This window comes from Ambystoma mexicanum, chromosome 10 (genome assembly GCF_040938575.1).
Source record: "Ambystoma mexicanum isolate Mex_15411 chromosome 10, UKY_AmexF1_1, whole genome shotgun sequence".
In the NCBI taxonomy this organism is placed as follows: Eukaryota; Metazoa; Chordata; class Amphibia; order Caudata; family Ambystomatidae; genus Ambystoma; species Ambystoma mexicanum.
The window spans coordinates 820,820,881-820,848,182 of record NC_090932.1 but is presented as its reverse complement, the minus strand read 5'-3'; positions in this window follow the sequence as shown (position 1 = coordinate 820,848,182).

Genomic DNA, 27,302 nt, shown 5'->3' with positions numbered 1-27,302 from the left:
CCAGGCGTGAGTGCTAGAAGCATGCATCTATGAGATGCTGACGAATGTCACGGCCCTCCTGTGCCTCGCGGACTCCTTGAGGTGCTGCCACATCCCCACCCTCATCATGACCATCTTCAGGTGCTTGCAGTTCTGCGTCAGGGGGCATGGGCACATTTCTACGTACGCACATGTTGTGTAGCATGACACATGCCATCACCATCTTTGCAACCTTCACATGGCGGTACAGGAGTGCCCCGCCAGACCTGCTGAGGCAGCGGAAACGAGTCTTCTGTAGGCCGAATGCCTGTTCTATGACTACACGGGTACGTGAGTGGGCATGGTTGTAGTCCTCCTCATGCTGGTCCCTTGGGTTCCGGACTGGTGTGAGGAGCCATCTCTTCAGAGGATACCCGGCATCACCTGTATGTGGACAATAAAGGAATTTTGAGGAATGCCATTGCTACGTACGCACCCCCCCCCCTTCCTGCCAGGTCATTGCCGCATCACATACCCCACATCATCATGCATGAAATGAGACTCACCAAGTAGCCAGGATCTGTTCCCTGCGTGTCGCTCCATGTAGCGTGGTATTGTAGAGTTCCTCAAGACCATAGAATCATGGGTTGATCCAGGGAATCGGGCACAACAATGTGTAATGATCCTGTTGGAGTCACACACCATTTGTACATTCAGAGAATGAAATTGTTTTCGGTTGCGGTACTGGGCCTCCATGGCATGTGGGACGACCAATTCCACATGGGTGCAGTCGATGGCACCAATGCAACCCGGTATGCCGGCAAGTGCATGGAATCCCACTTTTGTGTTGGTAATTTCCTGCTCCGAGCGTGGTAGAGAGATGTAGTCGTCTGCGTGCTGCAGGAGGGCATCGAGCACTTGCAATAGTGTCCGTGAGAACAGTGGCTGTGATATGCCATGCAACTGTCCGACTGTGTGCTGGTAGGTGCCTGTGGCCAGGAAGTGGAGTACAGACACCACCTTCAGTAGGGGTGGGATGGCGGTTGGGCTATCTATCATGCTGACAAGGTCAGCCTGTGTCATGTCAACAATGGCGGTTATGGTGTCCCGGTCCAAACGGTAGAGGGTGTGGATCTGCTCATCCGTGAGGTTGAACGGATGTGCTCGGAGGCGTGGGATTGCGGGCTGCCTGCGTGGTGGTAGTGGCTGTGCTGGCGGCCCTTGCTGGCCCTGCCTTGCCCTCCTCCTCCTCCTGCGTCTCCTCCGTGCGGCCGGTTGTAGTTGGTGTTCGTCTTCTTCTTGAAGTTGGAGTACTTGCAGTGCTATCAGGTCCCCCAGGGCCAACATAGCTAGTCCTGCCGGTAGCATTTCGGAGTGGGTGTGGTTGTGGGAGGAGACTGGGTGTGCAATTTATGTGTTTTCAGGCTGTATGGCCTCCACCTGTGGTGATTCATTCCACCTGTGCAAGCTGCTCTCCCCTTTGGGCGAGCACGTCCCGCACACAACGCTGCAATTCGACGAATGGCATCTTGCTATTACAATCATGTATTTGTACCCGATGGCAGTGTAACATTGGTTGATATGTTCATTCGGCTATGGTCCCATTGTTTCACATACTATCTTTGCAGTCGCGAACAGACTTGTGAAGGGTCAGTGGAACGTAGTACTCGAGTAACGGTGGACCCTCATGCAACACTGTACCGAGGTTCACCGACGGGCAGGGCGTCCCATTTGTGAGTGAAGGCAGTTGCCATTTTCACACACAGCCGCACTAGATGGATTAATTTGTGATTTCAAGCGGCCACAGATGCCTTTTCGACGTGATGTTGCAAATGAGGAATTCGAAGGGCGGCGCTTTCGGTTTTCAGCTAGCGGCGAGGAGATGCCCACAGGTCTGACTGCAAATATAACGTTCTATTGTTCAATGTCCTTGGGACAGGGGCCATGGCGAGGATGCAATGATTGATATGAATAGTTTGGGATGCGCAATAGCGAAGTGGGCGATGAGGCCGGACGTTCCCAAATACATGTTGCTTCACAACACTGGAATTACGGGCTGGGGCACAGTGGATTTTGCAGGCTGCATAACGCACAGACTCAATGGAAATTTCACATGTTATGTGAGTATGGAAACAGGCGTTTTCATTACGGGATGAGGGAATGATGTATGGATGCATGGACAGATGATTTGATACAGAGTTTGCCATGTACAGGGCTTCTTGGAATCTATTCGCCTCCCCTGCGCTATGTGATGCAGGGCTGCCATAGTGGGACCATCGTCTATCTGGCCTTGTTGAGCCCTCCCTGTCTCGACGCGCCTTCAGACACTTGTGTCTATGCACGTTACCAATCCCATCTGATGGATTCTGTTTTAACAGACGCATGCACAGGTACACTCGTTTGTGATAGTGTTTTCACCTCGATATAGATAGTTATGATTCGCAAGTGGTTTTTGGGTGGTGATGATCCTTTGGAGTGGGCTAGCATGCATATGGCTGTGGATTTGGTGTGATCATTGAAGTGAGTAATTCAAATGTAGTTCTGATGGCCATACTATTCTTTTTCATTTCATTTGGGTGACAGGTATCTCCTCCCCTTTTGCCACTGCCATCTGTATGCCACTCCTGCAGATGGATTTTACTCCCGACACCTGCTGCTTCGTGTTAATCAGTGGAGCAGCATTACGATCTTATGGGACGATCGCCAATGGGCCACATGCCCTTACGCAGTACTAGTGGCTAGGAGCAACATTTGGGCCTTTCAGCTGGACTAGTGCCTCCCTATTGGGACGGCCCTGCGGTTCTAGGCGCTTCCATGTTGCCTTTTTGAACGTGAATGTAGCCCCTGTGTACCATGAAGGAACAGGGCGTCACACAAGAAGAGGCTGGTCATTTATTGCGGATGCAGCCCACAATGGTGAAATGTGTTTTGGAGTTCATGGCCTAATGGCTGTATGGGCTTGGTGAATTTGTTGTGCATTAAATTTCTATTCTGATATGAACCGTGTAGCGTTCTTCTTTGCAAGTGATGTGGCATATTCCTATTTGGGGAGTGATGTATTGTGAGGAGATCTGCATTGGGTTCCAGCTTCGGAGTATAGTTGCGTGGTACTGTGCTGGGCGCGTTTGCCTACGAAGCCCAGTGAGGTCAGGGATAAGGGCTGCCAATATGACTGTTTTGATGATGTCATGCTCAGGGGCGGGGGATTAGCTTTTGTGTAACAGATGCCGGTCAGCCAGTTGGATTGGTGGAATGATGTGATTATCGGAATATTGCTGGTCACAGGTGCCTGTGTTTGCGTGAGTTTCTTGGTGGGAGACTGAGCTCATGTCCATTTGTATAGCTTCTGTATTCGTGCCATCTGTGCCCTGCAGCTCCCATTGGCCCCTCTTGAGATTCATTTGTTCGTTGGCAGGCATGGATGACTAGTACATTTCATTGGTTGCATTGTGTGACTTCATTGCACCTACGGGGAGTTGTACAATGTGGCCAGGGAGCGGTGTACAGGCACTCAGTAGGGCCGTTTACGGTTGGTTCGCGATGCCGTACTTCTCACCATGGCGGTATGGTACTTTCCGCCGTGCTTGATGGCGTTAGGTGCATGTCTGCTAGGGTCAGAATTCGCGTATCGTTGCGCCATGGTGGTAATTACGGTTTGGCATGGCGCGCGCGCGCGTACTTGGTGCAGTTAGCGTTGGCGTTCACTACGGTGTCGCTAATGGCATCGTACTTTGCGGTGACGGGTCATGATCGCACCGAGCGCTATTCGATGGCGGTATTGCATTTCCGCCATCGTTTTTCGATTTCCGCCAGGGTCGTAATGAGGCCCTGTGTGAGAAGGCGTTTCCACTCTCCACCAACCACTTCATAAAAGTTGGCACGTGTAAGTACATTAACTGTTTGTATATTTCCATAGAATAGCGTAGTGACCTTAATTAACTTCTTAAGTGTGTTCAACACAAAACTTGAAAATGTTCTTTTCATATGAAAAGCTTCTCTAATGGTTTCATTTTTCCCCAAAAACGCTTCACTACATATCTTGATTTTGATGTTACACTTCTCCAAAGATTTGTAAAGATTCATGAGTAGAACATGTTTCTATTCATATCTTTATTCCTCTGTCTAGAAACATGACAATCAACAGTTCTACATTTAAAACAACATTACTTACATGCAAACAATCCTTCCTCTTGGCACGTGCTTCACGCGTCTCTGTAGGCACAATTCAGCAATGCTGTAAAGAAACAAATCTTATTAAAACAGATATACTTACTCTTCTAAAATAGAAGAAATCCATAAAACGATGATCAATTCGAAATCAAGAAACAGTAGAAAGAATGACAATAGCTGTAATACTGCTATTCACAATGTACCTTTTTTATGTATCATAAAGAATCTAGCTCTGCTAGCACACCAAACTCACAATATTCCAGCCTAAAACATATTCAACACCTTTTTCGCCCTTTCAAGGAAATGCACTTGTAACACTGCTAAAGTTATGCTGCAACCATTGTAGTTCCCAGAAGCTTAAACTGGTAATTACATCTATTCTCTATGATTACTGCTTGCATTTAAATAGCACATGCTTACAGTGTCTGTGTTGAGCGAAGGTTACCTGTGGGCTGAGAGTGTCATATGTGGGCTGAGAATGCACTGCTGAGGCCTATAGTGTGCCTGTTTTTCTTCTGGCAATTTCCACCTATAAACCATTCTTTGCCTATTTTACATAATGGGAGCTTGCACTCTTTTGGTTATTCCTATGCTCTTTATGATTGCAGGTTTAATTGCTTGGGCCAATGTTATATACATTACATGTGAGGGAAGTGTGCACTGCTGTACTGCATGCGACAACCATTTTATTTGATGAAAGCTTTAATTGCTCATTCAATCTGTTATTTATAATCAATGCTTCCTGTTCTGTGGCTCATCCTTACATCATCTGTGTTGAGGAGGGGGGGTTATCTTACATCAGTGCAGCTCACATAGCTGTTTTCCACTTTCAGAAAATGTCTTTAGGCCAACGGTGACAGTGACTTGTTCTCTGCAAGGGAACCTTAACATACTGTACTCCATGATGACATATTGGTGAGGAAACCATTTACTTGTATTTTTCATCTTTATGTGCACTAGCAGGTGTGTAGGAGGGACTCTTCTATAGTCGCATCAATAAAAAGCACTCTCCTGTGTGTCATTCATCGCGGATGGAGATGCGGTATATTTAAAGCCACGTCTATAAATATTCATTTTCTGTGCAATAATTATATGTTCATGTGCATGATACGGTACATAATTGGATTTGTGTGTGCTATTATATGTACTTAGTTGTTCACTTATTTGATTTGAAGGTTTGAAGGCCAATTTATTTTGATTTGGGGCTTGCAGAAAAATGTATATGTAGCCACCGGTACACTTCAAGATCTGTATCTGCGTCAAATAGCCACAGCTATCAAAGATGCTAGGTGGGTTTGTGTCAGTTTCATTGTTTGTTATTGGTTGTTGTTACTTTTGCATTTGTGTAGGGCTTAGTGATAGGTTATGCTGAAAATGTGTCAGCCATCTTCTTTTTTGGCGTTTGTTTTGGTGTTTGTTTTGGAAAGTATAAAAGCCACACTTTTCTGCAGTTTTGTCCTTTTCATTCCTGAACTCTGTGCACGTGGCAGGAGTGTGGCTGATATAAAAGTAAGTGTTATTCTGTATTTACAGATTTGAAGGTTTATTTACAGTTTGTGTGTGTTAGTTCTAGTGACTATTACTATCAGATAGTGTTCATTATTATTTTCTTAATTTGCTGTGTTTGAGTGGCAAGTATTTGACACTGCATGTTTTAAGTTTGAAAAATTTGAACATGTAGATTTTGTATTAGTTATTAAGGATGATGCTTTCTTTGATTGTACCTCTTGTACTTCTAATGTACTTTGAACTATGCATTACTTGTAGTTGTTTCAAGTATTTTGTGAGGTAATGCAATTGATGGTGTTGTGCAAGTTCATTTTTGTAATGTAGTTATTTTAGTATTTTCCTTTAGCTGCATTGATATCATCATCCCCCTCGATTTGCACTAGATGTTGTACAGTTATTCCTGTGAAAGATCAACCTATATTCAAAAGAAAGTGGTACTGATGGAGATGGAAGCAGCAGCTGTAAGGAACACTTTCCTAGTGATCTTTCTAGCCTTTCTATTGATTTTACACCATTTACACATGATTTGTATCATGGAAAGATTGGGAGTCAGTAAAAGAGGAGTCGGTGCATTTGATACCACTGTTGATGTTATTGCATTAGTAGATGGAGGTGCTGCAGGTGGTGCTGAACTCTGTCTATGTAATGAATGGGACCCATTTTTTTTTTTATGATGGATTAATCATTATTGATGTTCCTAAACATTGCGATGCAATATTAGAAGGTTCACGGTGTAGAGTTTTATTGTAGAAGGTGAGGAGTACCTCCTCTGCCTCTTTTTTTGCACACTGTTCCTAGACTTTGAAGAAGCACCAACTGTCTGCTGTTTTTTTCATTCATGTGGATTGTTGGTCCAAATGATGAAGTTGTCAGTACTTGTGCTCTCATGTTCAAACATGTTGGAATGTTTTAGTAGGGAACAAAATATATATCAATGAAAATGACAACATGAAAAAGACAATGCTTCCAAAAGTGAAAAAGTAAAAGAAAAATAGTTTAATAAACTGCATTTGTTTGATGACTTGTTCTCCAAGTTTATTTATTCTACCTTATTTTCTCTTGTTCTCCAAGTTTTCTTAACCCTCTTAAAATTTGTTCTGCATGCTACCGGTATAATATTCTTAGTTTATTTTCCCTCCAGCAAAGAACAGACCCAGGTGAGAAAGAAGGAACTCCTTGACAGTTTGAGACGCCACCCGAACGAACTCGATAGCGACATGGAAGCCGCCGTTCAGGACCTGATGCGTTGCATACAAGAACTATCAACCGAGGTCTAAAATCTAAAGGCGGAAAACGCCACACTCAAACAATTGGTCCTATCCCGGGATTTGGCCACAAAAGAAAGCGTCTTGTTGGGCGGCATTGTTGACAAATACGATGGGTCGGCAAAAACCCTTCATGAATTCCTGGATTCATGTTTGGTCCACTTTACATTTAAGCCTTACTTTTTGACTCCCAGGGCTAAGGTGGGTTTCATAATTTCCCACCTTTCCGGGAATGCCTTAAACTGGGCTACACCCCTCGTTAACTCCGGTGATGCCCTCCTAGATGACTATGATGGGTTCATACAGGCCCTTAAAAACATGTTTGATCGCCCTGAGCAGGTCTCTAGTGCCCAGGAACGTCTGTTAGATTTTCAGCAGGGTTCCTAGGATATGCTAACTTATGTGACCCAATTCAAACAATTAGCCAAGGAAGCTGATTGGTCCTCTGAGGCGAGTTTCACCCTGTTCAGGAGAGGACTGAATGATGAGATTAAGGATAAGTTGGCCAGAGTGGCTCAACCAAACTTATTCCAGGCACTAATGGACCTTGCCATGCAAATAGACTTCCGTATCCAGGAAAGAAAGGCTGAAAAGAAGAAATCCAGGGGAAATTCTTTCAAGGTGTCCTTTGAGAGCACCGTCAGAATGGACACAAACCCAGGCTCAGTCACAGAACCAGAACCCATGCAGATAGGAGCCTTCCGTGGACCCATATCCCCGCAAGAAAGGATGAGAAGGATTCACACGGGGTTGTGTATGTATTGTGCTTCGGACAAACATTTGGTTAGGGAATGTCCTCTAGCCCCCCCCCAACCTCAGCATTCAGGAAAAGCCAGCTCCCGATCCTAGATGGAGCAGAGCTTCGGGAGAGAGATGTTTGCTCCACATCAATTCCATCATTGAATTCTCCTAGACAAAACAAATTGGTCATACGACAGGCATTTCTATCACACTCCAAGAGCAAGACCTATCCGTTTTGGCCTTGATAAACTGCAGAGTTATGGGGATCTTCATTGATCATGATTGGGTTGCTAGTCACCAGATTCCGTACAAGACACAAAGTACCTTGCAGCCTGTGGAAGCCATTGACGTAAGACCCCTCACTTCAGGGCCCATAAGCCTGCAGACCAAGGAGATCCAGCTCTCAATAAATCATCATCAAGAGCTGATTAGGTTCGACATCATTAAGTCAGCCCACTACCCCATGGCATTGGGTATGCCCTGGTTACAAAAACATAATCCGTATATCAACTGGACAGCAGGAACACTATTCCTAGGCTCAGAGTTTTGTATGTCTCACTGTCTATTCCTGGAACCTTCATTAACACCCCCTAAAGAACCACATAAAGACCAAGAAACACCACTCATGGTTTCCAATATCATACAAGTCCCTGAGGCCTACCAAGGTTACGCTGATGTGTTTTCGACTGCCATAGTCCAGGCCTTACCCCCACACAGGCCTGAACACTGCGCAATAGAAACGGAACCCTCAGCAGTGATTCCCTTTGGCAGGATGTTCATCCTTTCTGAACCGGAGAAAAATGCCCTCAAAGAATACCTGGATACCAACCTTGAAAATGGCACCATAAGACCTTCAAAATTTCCAGCAGGTGCTTCGTTATTCTTTGTTCCCAAAAAGGATACCCAGGAACTCAGACCCTGCCTTGACTATCGTGGCCTAAATCATTGCACCCTCAAAGACCGATACCCACTACCCTTGATTTTGGATATTCTGGAAGCCGTAAGAGGTGCGGTAATATTCACCAAGTTGGATCTTCGGGGTGCCTATCATTTGATCCGTATCCGGAAAGGAGACGAGTGGAAAACCACTTTTAGAACACCCTTTGGCCATTATGAATACCTGATCATGCCCTTTGGACTAGCTAATGCCCCGGAAGTCTTCCAACGTTTTATGGATAGGGTGTTCTCTGACATGTTGTTCCTCTTTGTCATTGTATATCTGGATGACATATTGATCTTTTCCAAGTACCCTCAAAAGCATGAAGAACGCGTAAAGGCAGTACTACAAAGACTCTGTGAACACCAACTCTTAGCCAAACCGGAAAAATTCTTGTTTCACGCTACCTCTGTTCACTACCTGGGATTTATCCTTAGCCCCGAGGGAAATGGTATGGACCCTTCAAAGGTAAAGACTATTCTGGCATGGCCTGCTCCCACGTCCGTGAAACAAGTTCAATCCTTCCTGGGGCTTGCCAATTTCTACCGAAAGTTCATATCCACCTTTTCCGAGATTGTTCAACCGATCGTTGCTCTCTTAAAGAAGGACACCCCTTTTATCTGGTCCACACAGCAAGACACAGCATTCCAGCGTTTGAAGACCGAGTTTACACAAGCTCCTATCTTAGCCCAACCCGACATAAGCCGCCCATTTCTAGTGGAAACGGATGCCTCTAATTACGCCGTGTTGAAACAGAAATTAGAAGATAAGCTGGAACACCCCATTGCTTATCTTTCACGAACCCTGACTCCGAGTGAAACACACTACTCCGTCCTGGAAAAGGCATTGTTAGCCATCTGCCAAGCCTTCACTGAATGGCGGCATCTACTTCTGGGAGCTAGACATCCAGTCCAAGTCCGTAGGGACCATCGGAATCTTCAGATTCTACAGTCATTGGAATGTAGAAATAGTCATCAGGTGCCTTGGGCCTACTTTTTTGCCCAGTACCTGTTCTACATCATTGATGTTCCCGGATCACATAACCTGATTGCTGACGCCGTGTCTCGACATCCTGACTACGTAACCACTGAAGATAAGGCATATCCTAAGGTGTTTTCCCCCACGATCTTCGTAGCTCAAGCAGTCAACCTCCTGGAAGAAATCCGAGCGCAAACCCAATCCTCTGAGTTATGGAAGGATATGTCAAGGAAAAATCAATGGAATCTAAGAGCCAAGGAAGGATATTTATTCAAGCACAATGCACTGCTCATTCCTACACAGAAATTACAACAGAAAATAATAAATCTCTTTCATGACACACTTCACTCCGGGCATCGTGGCATCACCAATACCCTCCATCTTATACAGAGACAGTTCTGGTGGCCTAAGATGAAGACTGACGTACAGCAGTACGTCCAAGCTTGCGTTATTGTGCTCAAAATAAGCATGATAACAAGAGACCGGCTGGTCTTGTACTGCAACCAACACTGCCAACTAGGCCATGGGAATTCATCGCTACAGACTTCATTGTGGAACTACCACCATCTCGAGGATACACTACTATCATGGTTACCATAGACTTGTTCACTCATATGGCTCATTTTACGCCCCTCAGTAAACTACCATCCTCCTCCGAACTAGCTGGAATCTTTCTGGAACACATATTCCACCTGCATGGACTTCCTTCAAGATCATATCTGATAGAGGACCTCAATACGTCTCACAATTCTGGAACCATCTCTGTCGAATTCTGGGAATTCAACGTGCCCTCTCTTCAGGGTATCACCCCCAAACCAACGGAGCCACAGAATGTGCGAATCAGACCCTGGAACAGTATCTTCAATGTTTCGCCACCAAGGTGCAGGATGACTGGTCACTCATGATACCCATTGCTGAATTCGCCTACAACAACTCCGAACATTCAGTGCTCAAAACCAGTCCTTTTTATTGTAGTCAAGGGTTCCATCCATCGGTTTTACCCTATGTTCTTCCTCATTCTACACCGGTACCTACTGTTGACTCCTGGATCGAAACCCTCGTCAACATACACCAGGAGGCCAAGGAATACTTAGAGAAGGCCAGAACGCAGACCAAGAGAAATACGGATTCCAAAAGAAGACCAGGCCCCTCTTACGCAGTCGGTGACCAAGTATGGTTGTCATCAAAATGACTACCCCGACATCTACGACCAAACAAATTGGCTCCCTGGTACTATGGTCCATTTCCCATCAAGGAAATTATTAACCCCGTCTCATACCGGATCAAACTACCAGACGTCTGGAAGAAAATTCATCCAGTTTTTCATACCTCCTTATTAAAACCCTACATTCCATCCTCCCGGAAATCCTGTAGACCTCCTCCTCTGCTGGTCGACAACCAACTGGAATATGAGGTATCCCGGATTTGTGATTCCAGGTATAAACGGGGCCAGCTTCAGTACCTGGTTGAATGGAAAGGATACCCTCCTAGTGAAAGAACCTGGGAACCTATTTCTAATATCTAGGCCCCTCGGTTGCTCAGAAGATTTCACCTCATACACCCGGGCAAACCTGGAGTAAAGGGTCTTCGGAGGAGGCATGCTGTCATGAACTACAGAACACGTCCCTTTTGGACTTCCTGGTCCTTGTCACAACGGGGCGTGCACTCCATAATACTCCCAACATGATCATTCAGCGTGAAACCCCTTTCTCGCTCCACGCGCTGGACGTAACGTATTCTATTAATAGACCACGCCTTCCGCGGCTCCGCGCATCTCAATGCTATTGCAAAGTAGCGATCTGACGTGTGTCCCGTAGCTTGCGGTATTATTTCCTTGTACCTGTCTATCTACCCGTTCCTTGCCCCTTCCTTTCCTCCTATTCCCTGGACTTGTGTGCTAGTTGCACCTTTCCTAGTTCCCCGGATTCCTGATCTGCGTCCCGGAAACTGAACGCACTCTGGAGTCGGAAGAGACTCGGGCAAAACCAGGTCCATCCGTAAGAAGGCAGCGACAAAGGACTCCAGCAAAGAACAGACCCAGGTGAGAAAGGGGGAACTCCTTGACATATATAGAATGTACTTACACAATCCTGATTGTGGGGTATCTTCTTCTGGAGCATTGTTTTGAGTGTTTTCTTTTCTAATCTCTTCTTCTGTAAGGTAATTCTCCTGTAGCTATTCCGTGTTTACTTCCATTGTTCTAGTTGTATGGAGAAATACTTCTTGTCAGTTCAGAGGTAGAATTTGGAATGGAGGAAGATTAATGAGGAGAGAAAGTGGAATGTTTGTGTTTGCTTTGTGAGTGGTTGTTCATGTCCGAAGAGGATAGCTCAGCGGCAATGTGCTGGTCATGGAAACAAGACAACATAAAGCAACACGGGTTCTATACTCCGGTCTGCACTTAGAATCCTCCAGGTATTAAGCACGTTATAAATACACAACTAAGTGACATATTCCTGTAACAGCGCCTCGATGCCCCCGGACTGTGTGAGCGATTTAAAAATGCAACTAAGTAAATTGTTTGTGTGGTGGGTGGCTGCCAATAGGATTTCAAGTACCTCAGATGCTGTTGAATTGTATAGAGCCTTTGAGAAAATGTAATTCTTTTTAGTGATGATTATATATGCAAATAACATTGTAGATGGAAAACAGTGCTGTCATTCGGGTATATGTATAATTGTATTTGATATTTGAAACATAGAGCCAATTCCAGAGGGAGAGGAACCTTTTTGTTCAGAAGATTGTGCAACGTTTTTGGAGAATGTGTTAGTGATGTTGAGGACATAGGTGATGAGTTCTCAAAGCATTGGCTTACAAGGTTTTTTTGGTTTTATAATATTTCAGTAGATATAGTGTTTGAAATGAGAGGTATATGCTGCGATTGTGGAGAAATATTTTTTACATGGAGCACATGTTTTTTTCTCTTTGGAAAAAGAAAATTAATTAATCATCAAAAGAAAGAGCACCGACACATTTTTCAAAATGTTTTGAATCATCATAGAGTTGAAGAGTATTTCTCTATTTGAAAATGTTGGTGATGTGTTGGTAGAAGAACGCAAAGGCATTTTTAATAGCAACCCAGAGAACTTTTTAAGTATATTGGAAAAGGAAAATTGGTTTGTTGTCCTTTTTTAAAATAGCCTGATTATGGTAGTAGCTAATGAAACATTGTGCCCTGTCAGACATGTTGCAGCTGTGGGTACCAACCACGGGACGGGCTACAGCCATGGGTACGAGCAGACAAATGGCACATTGTGTATTTTTGGCGGGTCCAGCCGGGGCTATGACTGTCGCGCCCAAGCCACAGGCATGAATGCACCAATCGCATGTTGCAGTCTTTGATAGCCGTGGGTACAAGCGGGCAAATGGTTACATTGTGTATTTTTGGCAGGTGCAGCCGAGGCTATAGCTATCATGCTCTAGCTGTGGGTATGAAAGCATCAATCGCATGTTGCAGTCTTTCATAACCGTAGGTATCATCCACGGGATAGCCGTGGTTGTGGCCAGGTAAATGGCACGCTGTGTATTTTTGGCAGGTCCAGCCACAATTATCGCTATCGCGTCGCAATACATGAGACTACAGCCAATGTATTTTGGTGCAGTGATCATATCATAATATGGATGTCTTACTTCAGATTTGTACATGTGTCTCTTTTTGGATGTTGTCACCTGAAGGCTAAAGTGAATTGATTTTGAAATGTTTCTGATATGTGTTTTTGAGCGCATTAGGAACATTTTCATGTAGCCGCGACTATAGGGGGCTTTTCGTCGTTTACCAAGGGTTATAGCTGCAGGTATGTTATTGGGAAAAATTAAGAAGAAAATAAATGTTTTTTTAATGTAGTGTGTAAATATTGTATAAAGTATTCTTTGAGGGATTGTATTGGGGTTTATTGATTGATATAGCTTGTGATCAAAATGTGTTTGTCATTTTACTTGTTTGCTTTCTAAAGTCCTCTTTTTGTGCTATTGAATTGTGAAAGCTATGAAAGTGACATTTCTGTGAAATTTTTGACAGTATGATTTCAGAACTCAGAGTGTGCACATGTTCTGTGTTTGGCTCTGGTAAAGATCTATTCATTATATGGAACAAACGAAGGTGAGTGATAGTGTGTTTTTATATAATTTATGTACAGTTTTAATTATTGTATTTGTAAAATGACTTAAGTATGTTTAGGTGTCTCATTTGGTCAGGTTTATAAGTATTGTTTGCAAAGTAGGGTTTTCTACATTTTACTTCAGTGCTTTTAGGAGAGTTGATGAAGCAGTATGAAATGGTATGCTATGCTTATGTTTGCCAGAAAATATATTTGCAAATAAAGGTTGTTTCTCAGTGACATTGGAAGATTTGATATGAATGACAGTGCATAAGAAATCCTAGTATGAACCAAGCTGTATAACTCTAACCTTGACAACTATTGTGGCTGTGTGTGTGCTTTGTAGTTAGATATTTGGCTGTTTGTTGTGACCCTATTTCTATTGTGTTAGAATTGTGGAAGTGTGAAATTACAAAGTGAAGAAGGTGTAGTTATGGGGGGTAAATCATGGAATAAATGTGCACCGAAATGTGTGGCTCAAGCGTGAAAATGCTAGCGCACGCGTGCAAATCGCATGCGTGCGATTCATGGAAGGCCCTGCGCGTGTTTTTCCCGGGATGTGTGCCAAATCTGCGCTAACCTTACATGTCACTCTGACTTTCCTAAAAAGGGGGCGGAACATGGGGAACAACGCGTGAAAATGTAGGCGTAACTTGGGAAGTACCGATTGGGAAACACACGCAACGCCTACACGCACGTGAACAACACATATTCATGGAATCGAATAGGGAAATCCCACACAAGTCAAAAGACAGGCACATGCACAAATACGTCCGCCACATGAAAGCAGGTGGAAGCGCCCCCGCGCAGCATAAAAGTGTGCACAAACAACAAACAAGCATATACAGCCACCTTTCCTTGCAGCAGTGATCATGGGACACCGCAGGAGGAAGAGAATAACCAGGTCCTGCATTTTTTTTAACTAGGACCAGCCTTTTTGGGATGCCTGAGGACCAGGCCTATGGCAGGTATAGGTATCCACCTCATATCATCCTAGACCTGGTCACTGAGTGGGAGGATGAACTCATATCACCCACCCTGTGCTCCCAAGCATTCAGCCCCTTGTAGAAGGTGCACAATGTACTGCATTTTGAGACCACTGGGTCATTTCAGCGGACAACTGCCATAATGGGTGTGTCTCACTGCCCACGCAGTCACGTTGCCTACACCACGTGTTGGCGATCATCACTGCGTGCCCCTCAATCCCCAGGCACATTTACATGCCCAGAACACCCACAGAAATGCAGGCCATGGTCCTGGAATTCTACAGGGTGGCACACTTCCTCAAAGTGCCTGGTTCCATAGATTGCACCCATGTGGCCCTACATCCACCTATGGCCACTGAAGTCATCCACCACAACCGCAAGCACTGGCATTCCATGAACGTACAGGTTGTATGCAATGCCAAGGGAATCATCACCTTTGTCCATGCAAACTATCCAGGGTCCACCCATGACAGTTTCATATACAGAATGTCTGCTCTGATCCAGGCCCTGGATGCTGGGAAGCTCGGCGACACATGGCTCATAGGTCAGTACAAATGCCTGTGCACATGCATGCATGTCACACACAGACAAATACACAAACCCAACTATTGACAACCATCATCACCTCCCCAGGGGACAGTGCCTACCCTCTGAGCACCCACATGATGACGCCAATATGGAACCCCACCACACCACCCCAGGTAAGATACAACGCAGCACAAATTGCAACCAGGGCCATAGTGGAGCGCACATTCGGAGTGCTGAAGTCACACTTGCACTCCCTTGACCACTCTGGCGGCCAGCTACTATATGCACCTCCAGCAGTGTGCAGGATCATTGTGGCAGCATGTGCCCTGCACAACGTCGCAACACGGCGGGACATACCGTTTGACATGGTGGTTCCCCCACATCCTCAACCACATGCAACGCCCTGCTCATGGGAGGGGATAGGGTACGTGGCAAGGCAGCCCGGACCCAGCTTGCGGCCACATTTTTCACCTAAACTCCCACCCCTGCAGAGTGCACACAGGCCTGCCACACACCAGGTGACAAATGATGATGACAAAGAGACAGTCAACTGTCACAACCATACCACCTGAGAATATTTTCACGGAAGTACTACATTGTGTGCATCCCTAGCTACTTAAACATAACCAATCTGGTGTGACCAAAAGGAACATATGCAAGGTGCATATCCCACCAACCCCTGCAAAACTGGCCATGTAAATCACTGGTATGTCACCAAAACTCTGCCAACACCCATGACCCCTGTCCTCCATGCCATGTCATGGCATGTAACAGCTGAACAGCCAACCAAATGCACAACACATGACACTATTGTCATTAAGTGCAACGTGAGGAATGTAAACAGGTATGAGACATTCACATCTGACATGGAACCTGATGAACTCACTTGGCAAAAATCTCCCACACATTCAAAGGGGGTCAATATGAGTATGGCGGTACGCCATAGACGGTGCTGGTATGTCACTGGCACCGTCCATACCGTACTGCCATATTACGAGTAACCCTGGTGGGTGCTGGGCTGTGTGGTGGTCGCCACAGCTGCACCTGCAGCTACCACTACCAGTGGGCCAGTGTCAGCACATGTTATTTAGTGTCGGGTCGCAAGGGTGCCAAGGTCAGATGCTACAGCAGCATCACCTGGAGTGGCAGGAGGTGTGGCATGGCTGCACCAGCACGTGGCTGGACATCCTGCCCCTGTGGTGCACCCCTGTCTCTTCTCACTCTATGTCCACCCTTGCCACCCTGGACTCCACATACTCCATGGTCACCCCGGCCACGTGCCCGACCACTCCCAACACTGGCAGGATGCCCAGCTGAGCCCCACTTAACCTTTGTTGGCCTCACAACCAAGGCAGGGATGTACTAATGCCAATGGGACCTGCACTGAACAGAAGTCCTGGTCAATAGGGGTGAAAAGGGCAGAGTACGTGATGGTAGACACACCCCTGTGCTCCTGCAAGGCTGCCTGTGGTCCCTGGGGACAGATGATGTTCACGCAACGCTCAGGCACCCCAAAAATACAGGAAAAACATACACACAAGCCCTGTAGCACACGTGGGTGTAAAAAAAACTCATGCAGTACGCTGTGGCAACCAGGAACACAAAAAAACATACGCGATTAACACACGGGCTACTATTACCACAATAAATAGGGTACACGACAAACAGAGGCACCCGCAGTGGGAAAAATAGCGTGCAATAGCGTGCGCGACTCACTCCTGCGTGTAAAAGAAATACGCATAGTGAAGTGATCGCGTGCGAACCCCAAAATAGGAAAAACACATGCGTCGGTCTCCACTGAAAGCATGTACAGCGTGCTGCAGACCGCACGGTCCATTTACACGTGCAGAAGGTAATGCCTTGCCACATTACGTCACTTACGCGCTTACGTGCTAAGGCCCTTTTCTCGAATTACACGCAGACATGCTTTTTTTCATGTGCCAATTCACTCTGCATCAAGCTGGCCACGCAACAACACACAGAAGACCACGCTCCTGCCCAGAAGGCCATTTTCCTGGCCCCCAGAGCCCTGGGGAGCCTCCTACAAGCCATCTGCTGCTGCCTGCCTCCTGCCAACAGTGCCCTGCCATTTGGTGCCTGTACATCAGCCATCTGCAGTGGTCCAGTTGCTGTGACCACCCCTGCTGGAACAGAAGACTCCAGACTGTTGTTCCATCGCTCCACAACCCAGACCCAGGACCCATATGCCCACCCACACCTGCCTCGGGGGTTTCCATGTCTGAATCAACACCATCCGGCACCAGTGGCAACCCCCATCAGAGAGGAAAAGGGCTGCCAGCTTCATTGCAAATGAAGTTGGCCTCCTGGTGGAGCAAGTCCTGGGGTATTATGTAGAAGAGAGCGTAGATGGCGCTGTGGAGGAAAGCGGCAGTGATGCCTTCACCGGCCTGCAACACAAGGCCCAGTCACCCTCCCAGGAAATTCCATCATCCGGGAGCGAGGGGACTGGTGCGGCGTCCGCCACTACGGCTGCAGCAGAAGGGGCGGGTGAGCCCCCACAGGGGCTTGCAATTGCGGAAGACGGTGCAGAGAGATCCATGTTGGTGGTGTGTACGGAGGAGGAGGAGGCCGCATCCAAACTGTACATGGGGCCTGGCGGGGGTGGTGCCACTGGTGCAAGTGGTGCCATCCAGGAGCAGGGGCAGGAGGCAGCACAGGTCACCACAGAGGGGCCTGTGCATGTCACTGTCCTTGACACTGTGACTGCATCACCATGCACCAGCAAGGATGCCCCGTCCCAGGGCCTTCCACAGGTAGGGGGGAGGTCCACGTCATCTGGCACTCCTCTACCTGCAGACGTGGGGACCCGTGACAGGATTGAGTCCATCCTCTTTGGTGTCACGTTGCGCACATGAGTAATTCGAGATGACATGTGTGTTTTCTGGGGGCCCACGCATGTCATCACAAAGAGATGTGTGCCAACATGGCCCATTTGAGAAGGCTTGTGGTGGCAGGTTTCCTCCATGTGTCACTCTGTCTTGCGGCCCTCTCCTCCTCTGTGCACAATATACGCCAGTCATTCTATGTGCCGTCTTCCGGCCCAGATGCCACCAGGGCCCCCTGTGGACCTGCCCCAACCAACGCAGCCAAGCTGGTGGAGATCCCATCCCTGCCACAGTCGGGAGTCGGAGCTGCAGCACAGGTGGTCATCCCAGCAACTGGACCCCTGGCAACGGACGATGTGCAGGCACATTCAAGCAGGGCACCCGCACAATGGCCCTGGTTGTTGCCATCTACCCGGAAGCAGTCATGGTGGCGGCAGCAGGCAGCAGAACGGCGGAGGCAGGCTCGACGTAGGAGGCATGTGGCCTTGGGACCAGCAACATCATCGGGGCAGGCATCAGCCGAGGGGCAGGAGCACCCCGGACTGGGAGTGTCTTCTGTGTGGCAGCAGTTGGGCCAGCAAATAGATGCAGAAAGGTGGCGGGTGGAGAGGGCACGGCTCAGGATGGTCAGGGCGGAGAACTCCATGCACCAGGCTTTGAGGTGGGCGGAGGGCCTCAAGAAAACTCGCAGGGAGTTGAGGGATTCCATGGCTGCATCCCTGCGAGACCTTGTGGCCAGGGAATAGGCCCGCTTCCGGAACATTGACATGAGTCGGGGCCTGCTGGCAGGTGCCTGTTACTGGGGGTGGGGTGGGGGACATGAGTCAGGGCCTGCTGACAGGTGCCTGTCCCTGGGGGTGGGGTGGGGGACATGAGTCGGGCCTGCTGGCAGGTGCCCGTCACTGGGGATGGGGTGGGAGGACATGAGTCAGGGCCTGCTGGCAGGTGCCCGTCACTGGGGGTGTGGTGGAGGACATGAGTCAGGGCCTGCTGGCAGGTGCTTGTCACTGGGGGTGGGGTGGGGGACATGAGTAGGGGCCTGCTGGCAGGTGCCCGTTACTGGGGGTGGGGTTGGGGGACATGAGTCGGGGCCTGCTGGCAGGTGCCCGTCACTGGGGGTGTGGTGGGGGGACATGAGTCGGGGCCTGCTGGCAGGTGGCCATCACTGGGGGTGGGAACATGTGTTGGGGCTCACATGTGCATGGTGCCATGTGGTCTGCCTGCAGGGCATGCCCAGGAGTGAGGGCCTGGCTGAGGGGCATGCCCAGGGGTGTAGGGTGGTCCGCTGTGGTGTGGGCTGCCTGTGGGGCATGGGGAGGGCACACCCGGGAGGGCACGCACTGCCAATTGGCACGTAAAGCACACTCGCGTAACCTAGAATCCATGTAGCACATTCGCGCAAGGCCATTCACGTGTAAAAATCCCCACGCACTCCTCAGAATACATGTACCCCGCTCGTGCCAGGCCAATCGCGTGTAAAGCACACTCGCGTACCCCTATATTCGTGCACCGGTGTGGTGAGGAGCCACATGCACCCCCTGCAGGCAGCCCACACCAGAGAGGAGCCACCTACAACCCTGGACATGCCCCGCCGGCAGACCATCCACCCTCCCCATGCCTCGCAGGCAGCCCATCCACCATCCCCATGCCCTGCAGACAGCCCATCACCCCTGGACATGCCCTGCAGACAGTCCATCCACCCTCCCCATGACCCGCAGACAGCCCATCCACCCTCCCTATGCCCCGCAGACAGCCCATCCACCCTCCCCATGCCCCACAGGCAGCCCATCACCCCTGGACATGCCCCACAGGCAGACCATCCACCCTCCCCATGCCTCACAGGCAGCCCATCACCCTGGACATGCCCCACAGACAGCCTATCTACCCTCCTAATCCCATACAGGCAGCCCATCACCCCTGGACATGCCCTGCAGACAGCCCATCAACCCTCCCATGACCCGCAGGCATCCAATCCACCCTCCCTGCACCCCACAGGCAGCCCACACCACAGGACAGACTTTTTCCACGCGATTTCGCTGGCGCGAGCTGGGTACGCATGTTCTGAGGGGTGCGCAGGGAGTTTTACACGTGATTTCGCTGGCACAAGCAGGGTACACGTATTCTTGTGTGGGGAGTTTTACACGCGATTTTGCTGGCGCGAGTGGCGTATTCCGATGGGTGCGCAGGGAGTTTTACATGCGATTTCGCCAGCACGAGCTGGGTACGCCTATTCCGAGTGGTGCGCTGGGAGTTTTACATGCAATTTTGCTGGCGCATGAGGGTTGTGTTGAGTTTTTAGTGCGTTTTCGTGCTTGGGGGTCTGTATGCTGGTCCACTGGCCTTTGCGCCATGTAGGGGATTTGTGCAATGTTTTTGGCTCACGGGGCGGGGTTGGGGGTATAACTGCCGCTGCTGCAGGTCGCTGCGCCACTCTGCGCCACAGCTGGTTATGGATGTAAGTATACATGAATATGCTGTGCGTGAAAATGGGTTTTGGCACACGCAGCTAGTGCACGCTGGCACACGCTCCCTCTCTGCGCTGCCCACGTGTGCTGCTTCTGCGCTAAAATCTATGAATTACCCCCATGATGTCAAAGTGGGTAGGGTTTCATAGTATATGGGACATGTGTTTTATACTGCAGGATGTTCACTGTTATGTAATTGTTGGCAGTAATTTAGAATAATGCGCAATCATATTTACAATGTTTCCAATTTGCATGCAAATGATGTGCTTTGGAAGTACAGGTATATCTTTGAATCCATGCTATGTAGTGCAATATGTTGTTATGCAATACACTGACATAGAGAGATGTACAATTGATGGGTGTGCATAGTGGGTTGGGGAAACAGTAGTATGGATGAGGTTTGCTAACATGGTTTTCTGGGTCTGCTTAGGTAACATGGCCATTGAGGTTTAGTGCAGTGTGGATGGGCAATAAAGGGAGGACATACATGTTGATATGTTTTGTTTAGTAGTAGTGATTAGTGTGTAGGAGAAATGTATGATAGTGGGTCTGGCTATTGGCCCAATGATAGAAGAATAGATATAAACAGGTGAGGCATTTGACTTCACATGTTATTGGATGAGGATGACTAAGAAGGACTGACTACATGGGTGTTAGGAGGATGAAGGTTCTGACAGAGCACAGTTATGTAAGTAGCAGTAGAGTGAATTGTGTCTACCTGGAGTTGACCTACAGTATTTAAGCAAAGGGTTGTTAGGTATGAAAGCTGGAGCTGGGTGGAGTAACTCAGTGTGAGTCCATTATTTTGCAGATTTTTTTCTCTTGATATCTTTGTCATGAATGGTTTATGTATAAATAGTTTGTATTATGTGTATGCTTTATTAAGAATGGTTATGTTATGTAAGACAAGGGTAGTCTGGTGTATAAGATCAGCTCACTTTTCATTTAGGTTTATCATTGAAAAATGTATGGTTTTAAGTGCAGAAATATTAGAAGTTGACACTTTGTCCAATTTCACCTCTGTTTCCTTCCAGAGCACAGTCAGTCATGCCCACCTCATTAGTGTTGGAGGTTATTTTGGTGGTTTAATGTTTTATATTTGGCATTGCAGGTAGACCAAATGGTTGATTTTTCAGCATCTGTTGTGTCAGGTTATGTACATCCTGTTTTTTCTAAATCCTGTTTTCTCTGTTGGCATGTATTGGGTTTCAACAGATCAGACCCTTTTTTTCTGGATGTGTTGTGGATTTCGAATTGCTATGGATGTAACAAATGGGTAATGTGGTGTATAAGATGTCAAATTAATGGGGTTGCATAGTGTGTTTGGAGAAACAGTAGTATTGATGAGGTCTGTTAAGAAAGTGTTCTGGTGCTGGGTATTTGGCCATTGAAACTTTAGTACAGTGGGGATGGACAGTGAAGGGAAGATATACATGCTGATATCTTTTAGTTGATTAGTAGTAGTGGTTATTAGTTTGCAAGGGAAAGGCAGGATAGTACATTAGGCTACTGTGTTATGCTGAGATGGGTGGAATCAGGTGAGGTAGCTAATTGTGTATGCCTTTTGTTGGGGATGGCAAAGGAGGAGTAATTAAATGGGTGCTGGGAGAATGATGGGTGTGATAGGGTTTAGTTATGTGAATAGTAATATACGTAATGCTGTGTACTCAGAATTGTTGTTTAGCTGTTAAGTAGAGGTTTCTGAGTTGTGTTATGTTATCTGAAAAAGGAACAAGTGTCTTTTTGATTTCAATCATGGTGGTATATTTTCTTTCTGGTAGGAGATGTACTCACTTTAGCAGCCTTGGATTGAAAATATAAAGAAACACAATATGTGAACCTAATCATTTCACATTTTTTAGCCAGCTTTTTTTGTAAGATGGCATCAAGAAAACAACAAGCTATAAGAAATGGTTGTCTTCAGGGAAGTAGAGTACTTTTAAATATGTAGATATAAATCCTGTAGATAATGCAACCATTTCTAGTGTTAAGGATAGTTTTAGAAATGTTGAAGTTGAAATAAGAGATATGCCAACACAAAGTTTTGATGGAACCAATAATATTTCTATTGATAGTAAAAAACAAATGTGTCAAATGTGTTAACAGCTAGTAAAAAAAGAAAGATTTTTAGAAAAATGGCAGCAAATGTGTTATCTATTTGAAACAGAGGAATAAAGATATATATATAGGAGTTTTTACCAATCTTTGGAGAAGCGTGAAACCAAAATCTAGATATGTGGTAAAACGTTTTTTGCAAAAGTGAAAAGTAGGAGTAATCATTAACTGCCATGGGTTTTCCCCAACAGTGCCAAGGACTTTTTGGTGATTTCGGTGTTTCACATACAAAGCCTTCTAACATTTTCTCCTTCATTAACCTCTTAAGTGCCAAGGACGAGCTATCTCGTCCTTGGCACTGGGGAGGTAATCCCAAGGACAAGATACCTCATCCTTGGCACTGGAAATTGTTCATTTTAATATTAAATAAACTTAAGAAAATGTTTAAGGTGACTGCGCCATTCTATACAACTATACAAACAGTTAATGTGCTTACATGTGACTTTTGTGTGACATCTTTCGTGGAGAGTGAAAACACGCTTCTCAAACTGAAATATTTTTTAATGAGGAGGGTTACATTCAAGGAAAACATTTTCTACTAGCTATTAATGAGAGTTGACGTAGCTATTAAGTCTGAATGGTGTGATTTCTAAAAAAGAAGAAATCATACAATGTGAATAATACGGAAATGGAAACTGTAGGTCAGTCAAAATTGAAATGAAAGAACGATTGTGAGGTATGGACTTGCAATATTTTGTGCAATATTGATATGTTTTCTTGTAAAGAGATTTCTGCAAGAAGTGAACAACAATTATAATGTTAAAAGAAATCAAGATGCAACAAAGAATAGATGACTGTGAAGTTCATGAAAAAAACAGGACTTTTGGGTCACTCTCTAGCTTGTCTTGATACAAGTAGTTGGAATAGTCATTTTCATCAGATACGGATGCTGGCTGCACATCATCCTAAATGAGATACCGTCTAGTTAAACTGTTTGAGTGCAAAACACCAAGTATGTCTCTTGCAGTTTTAAATAAAATACTTTTGATTGGAACTGTAGAAAGTTTAGTTTGTACAATGCAAATGATACATATGATGCATTTAAAAGAATATGTGTGCATAGATGAAACACTTACAGGAAGTGGAAATGATGATCCTATGCTTTCAAAGGATCAGATTTTTCAACGGTATAAAAGAAGTATTGTAATTTTTTGTCTTCTACTGAAAGACCTGACATTGTTTGTGTATCTTATCAACACACTTTTTATAAGTCTTTCATAAGTCTCAAGTGCAACTAGTGTATGTTCAGAACACAATGAAACACACCAATGAAGAGGTTTGGGAATAACTTTATGTGTCTTTGTTTGTAGAAGAATGATTTGACACAAGTGACACACTTGATATTTGTAGACACTGTGTTAGATTTTATAATCAAACACGTATTCCACCAAGAAGTGTTTTAAAGAATATGGTAGTGCCTGATATCCCTCTTGTGTTTCACAAATTGAACATGCTTGAAGTGATTGCATAGCAAACAGTTCATCCTTTTCAAGTTATTGTTAGACTGCAAACAAAGATGTTAAATCTGCCTAAGAAGTCATTAGTGCAAGGTGTGAGAGGCAAACTTCAGTATTTACCCCTTTATTTGGAAGAAAATGTTAATACTCTAGTAGTGAAACGTGACATTGCAGATTCTTTGTTTTTTCAGTAAATGGTGTTGCCACTAAAGATAAGAGCATTTTGCACCAGCTTATTGATATTGAACAAGTGAAAAATGCATTGGCATTTCTATTGGAGCACAAAGGTTTATAGAAAGGCAGTCTGACTGTACCAGACCTGTCTATGCTAGATGTGGCGTCAACAAACAAGAGCAGTGAAAGTCAGTGTCAGTGCCTATAGTTTGTGTGAACATTATACTATTCATCCTCCACACTCATGTGAAGTCATGGGTGACGTTTAGAATTATATCAAATGAAAGCAATGAAAGGTGCACCATTTAGTATCTGGGAAAACACATTAGAAACCCGTTGTTAACCTATGCCTTTTCCAACTGATACTGGAGGGAGATTGGATGGTGGGAAGGTGCAAATCTCTGCTTCAGAATATTGTTGTACAAGAATGTATTCAGACGATTGTGCAGCAATGTTGAATATATGTTTCACTTATTGTATGAGAGTGAATTTTCCAAATTATGCTATGTGATACACTTCAGACTGGATCTAGATTTAAACATATTTCTGAATGTGAGATCCTACAACAGGTGAAAGAAAGAAATGAAGTTTTAGAGGACAAACCTACAAATGTTCTTGTTACAATGAGAGGAACTAAAGAACATTGGTATAGTCGACACTCCAAGGTAAGGTGCATGATCAGAAACTTGGGCTCTCCAACCTGGTTTGTGACTTTTAGTTGCGCTGTATATGGTTGGGATGATCTTGCAGAGTGGATTTCGAGAAATTAATGCAAAGAAAGAAAACTTAGAATGCACAACACCTGGAGAATTGTGTTCTATGGACCCAGTAAGTATACCGCGTTTTATTAGCCATGTTCCACCAGGCCCTTGTAGAACATTTCTTTTGGCGTTAAGACCACCAGACACATGGGGCTACACATATAAATATGCTGTTGTGGATTAAAGATGCTCCACAGTTTGGTAAGGAAAGTGATGACTGTGTGATGGAGTTCATTGAAAAATGTGTTACTTGTTGTATTCCAGCTCAGCACCTGAATACTGATCTACAGAGCAAGGTAGAAAGGTTTCAAAAGCATTCATGTGGAAAGTACTGGCAAAGAAAATACAAACATAATGTACTACACTCATTGTAGATTTGGCTTTCCAAGGCTTGTGACACCAGTTGCTCGAGTGAATAGTTTAATGTCATCTGTTCGACATGTTACTAGTAAGTCTCAGAGAAATACCTATCATTTAAAAAGAAATATGGAATGCCAGTTTATTTACAATGCTGTCACTGCTCAGCTATGGAATTTGAATACTGATGTACAGTTTATTGCTGATAATTCAACATCTGTTGCTCTTTATGTTACAGCATAAATGACAAAAACAGGAAAAGAGCAATGCAGGTGAAGTATGGGCAGATTTATCGTCAGATAAAAGTCTCAGTCAGAAACTTGTAAGCTATGGTTTGAAGATGCTTTCACATACAGAGTGTGGTAGTATTGAAGCTTCAGATCGGCTAACTAGTTTGGATATGTATGGACGTAGCGGTAATGTAGTTTGGTTAAGTCTTGGAACAGCTAGCACTAGATATCGGGTATTGAAGCCTTTGACTGAAATTGAGCAGTTAGCTGAATAAGCAACTGACAGTACAGACATTTTGAAAAGCAACTTGATTGATACATGTTATCCAAATCAAACTGAATTGTGGATGATCTTTGTTTACATGAAGTAGCACAACGCTACAATCGAAATATTGATGCCATCACTGGACACAACACTAATTACATTACAAAAATAACTGGACTGAAGCATGGCCTTCAGCCATGGTCAGTGTGCTCATACAAATATATTTTAATACATGAATGGGTACTAATCTTGGCCTTCAGTTATGGACAGTGGTGACAACCTTCAACCATGTGCACTGAATATTTTAAAACACTAACATTCTACCAACTGTAGATTTTGGCCTTTACCAGTGGTACAGCTTTCAACCATGTCCACTGTATTTTATACACACTGGTCAGGCACTAGCCATGGACATAAGGACAATACAGGCCAGTGGCTACTATCTTTGGCTGTGCCCACTACATACTCTAACATATAAATGGGCCACTAACCATGCCCTTTGACCTTGAGTAGTTTGTACATCTTTTGGCCACTAAAATTCAATAAGCGATGGCCTTCGGCCGTGCCCTCTGTGTATTATACAATACTAACCAGCCACTAGCTATGGCCCTCAACCGTGCCCTATCTATATTATATAAACTAACCAGCCAGTAGCTTTGTTATGGCCAAGCTGATGGACTAAATTAGTATAAAGGTAATCAAAGTTTTCATGAGCTAACTTAAAAATGATGTTTTGTGTAAATCCATTTTTGATGTAATCAGTTATATTCAATGCAATTAGTGTTGTCAACATAGATGGCATCAGTGATGTGATCTGTAATGTCATCAGTGTTCTCATACAAAATGTAATTAGTGATGTGATCAGTGATGTGATCTGTGATGTCATTGTGTGGTCATAGGCTGCGCAACAGGGGGCACAAAGTTAAATTTCAAGGGTTTTGTTGCATCACGTTCTCACCTTAACGTCCCTGCGACTAACCTCTTTTCTTGAATATATATAGATATTACAGGACCTGCGGTAGCGGCTCTGTAGTCATCGTTACGTTGCTGAACCCATAGGAACAGCACTTTATGGGCAGCATATAACTTTGCTCCACCTGGATGAATCCTTACCAAACTTTGAAAAATAAGTATATGGCCCGTCTGAATTTTTCTGGCAAGTTTGATGAAGTTTCATCGGGGGGGGCAAAGTTGTAGGGGAATCACAACATTTCAGTTTTTCCCATAGACACAATGGAAAACAAATTTTGCTCATGTCTACAGCCCAAACCATTTGACAGATTTTCACTAAATTTGTGGCGGGAGTGGTGGCCTTGTCCCAAAAGCGTACTTTTGTAAATCGGTGTAAATCCATCCAGTAGTTTTCTTTAAAAAAGGCCAAAAGTAGGTCAACATTTGTGAAATCTGGGCGATTGGCCTAGAGAGCGATGTGATGTCCACGGACATCAGACATGCCCACTGAT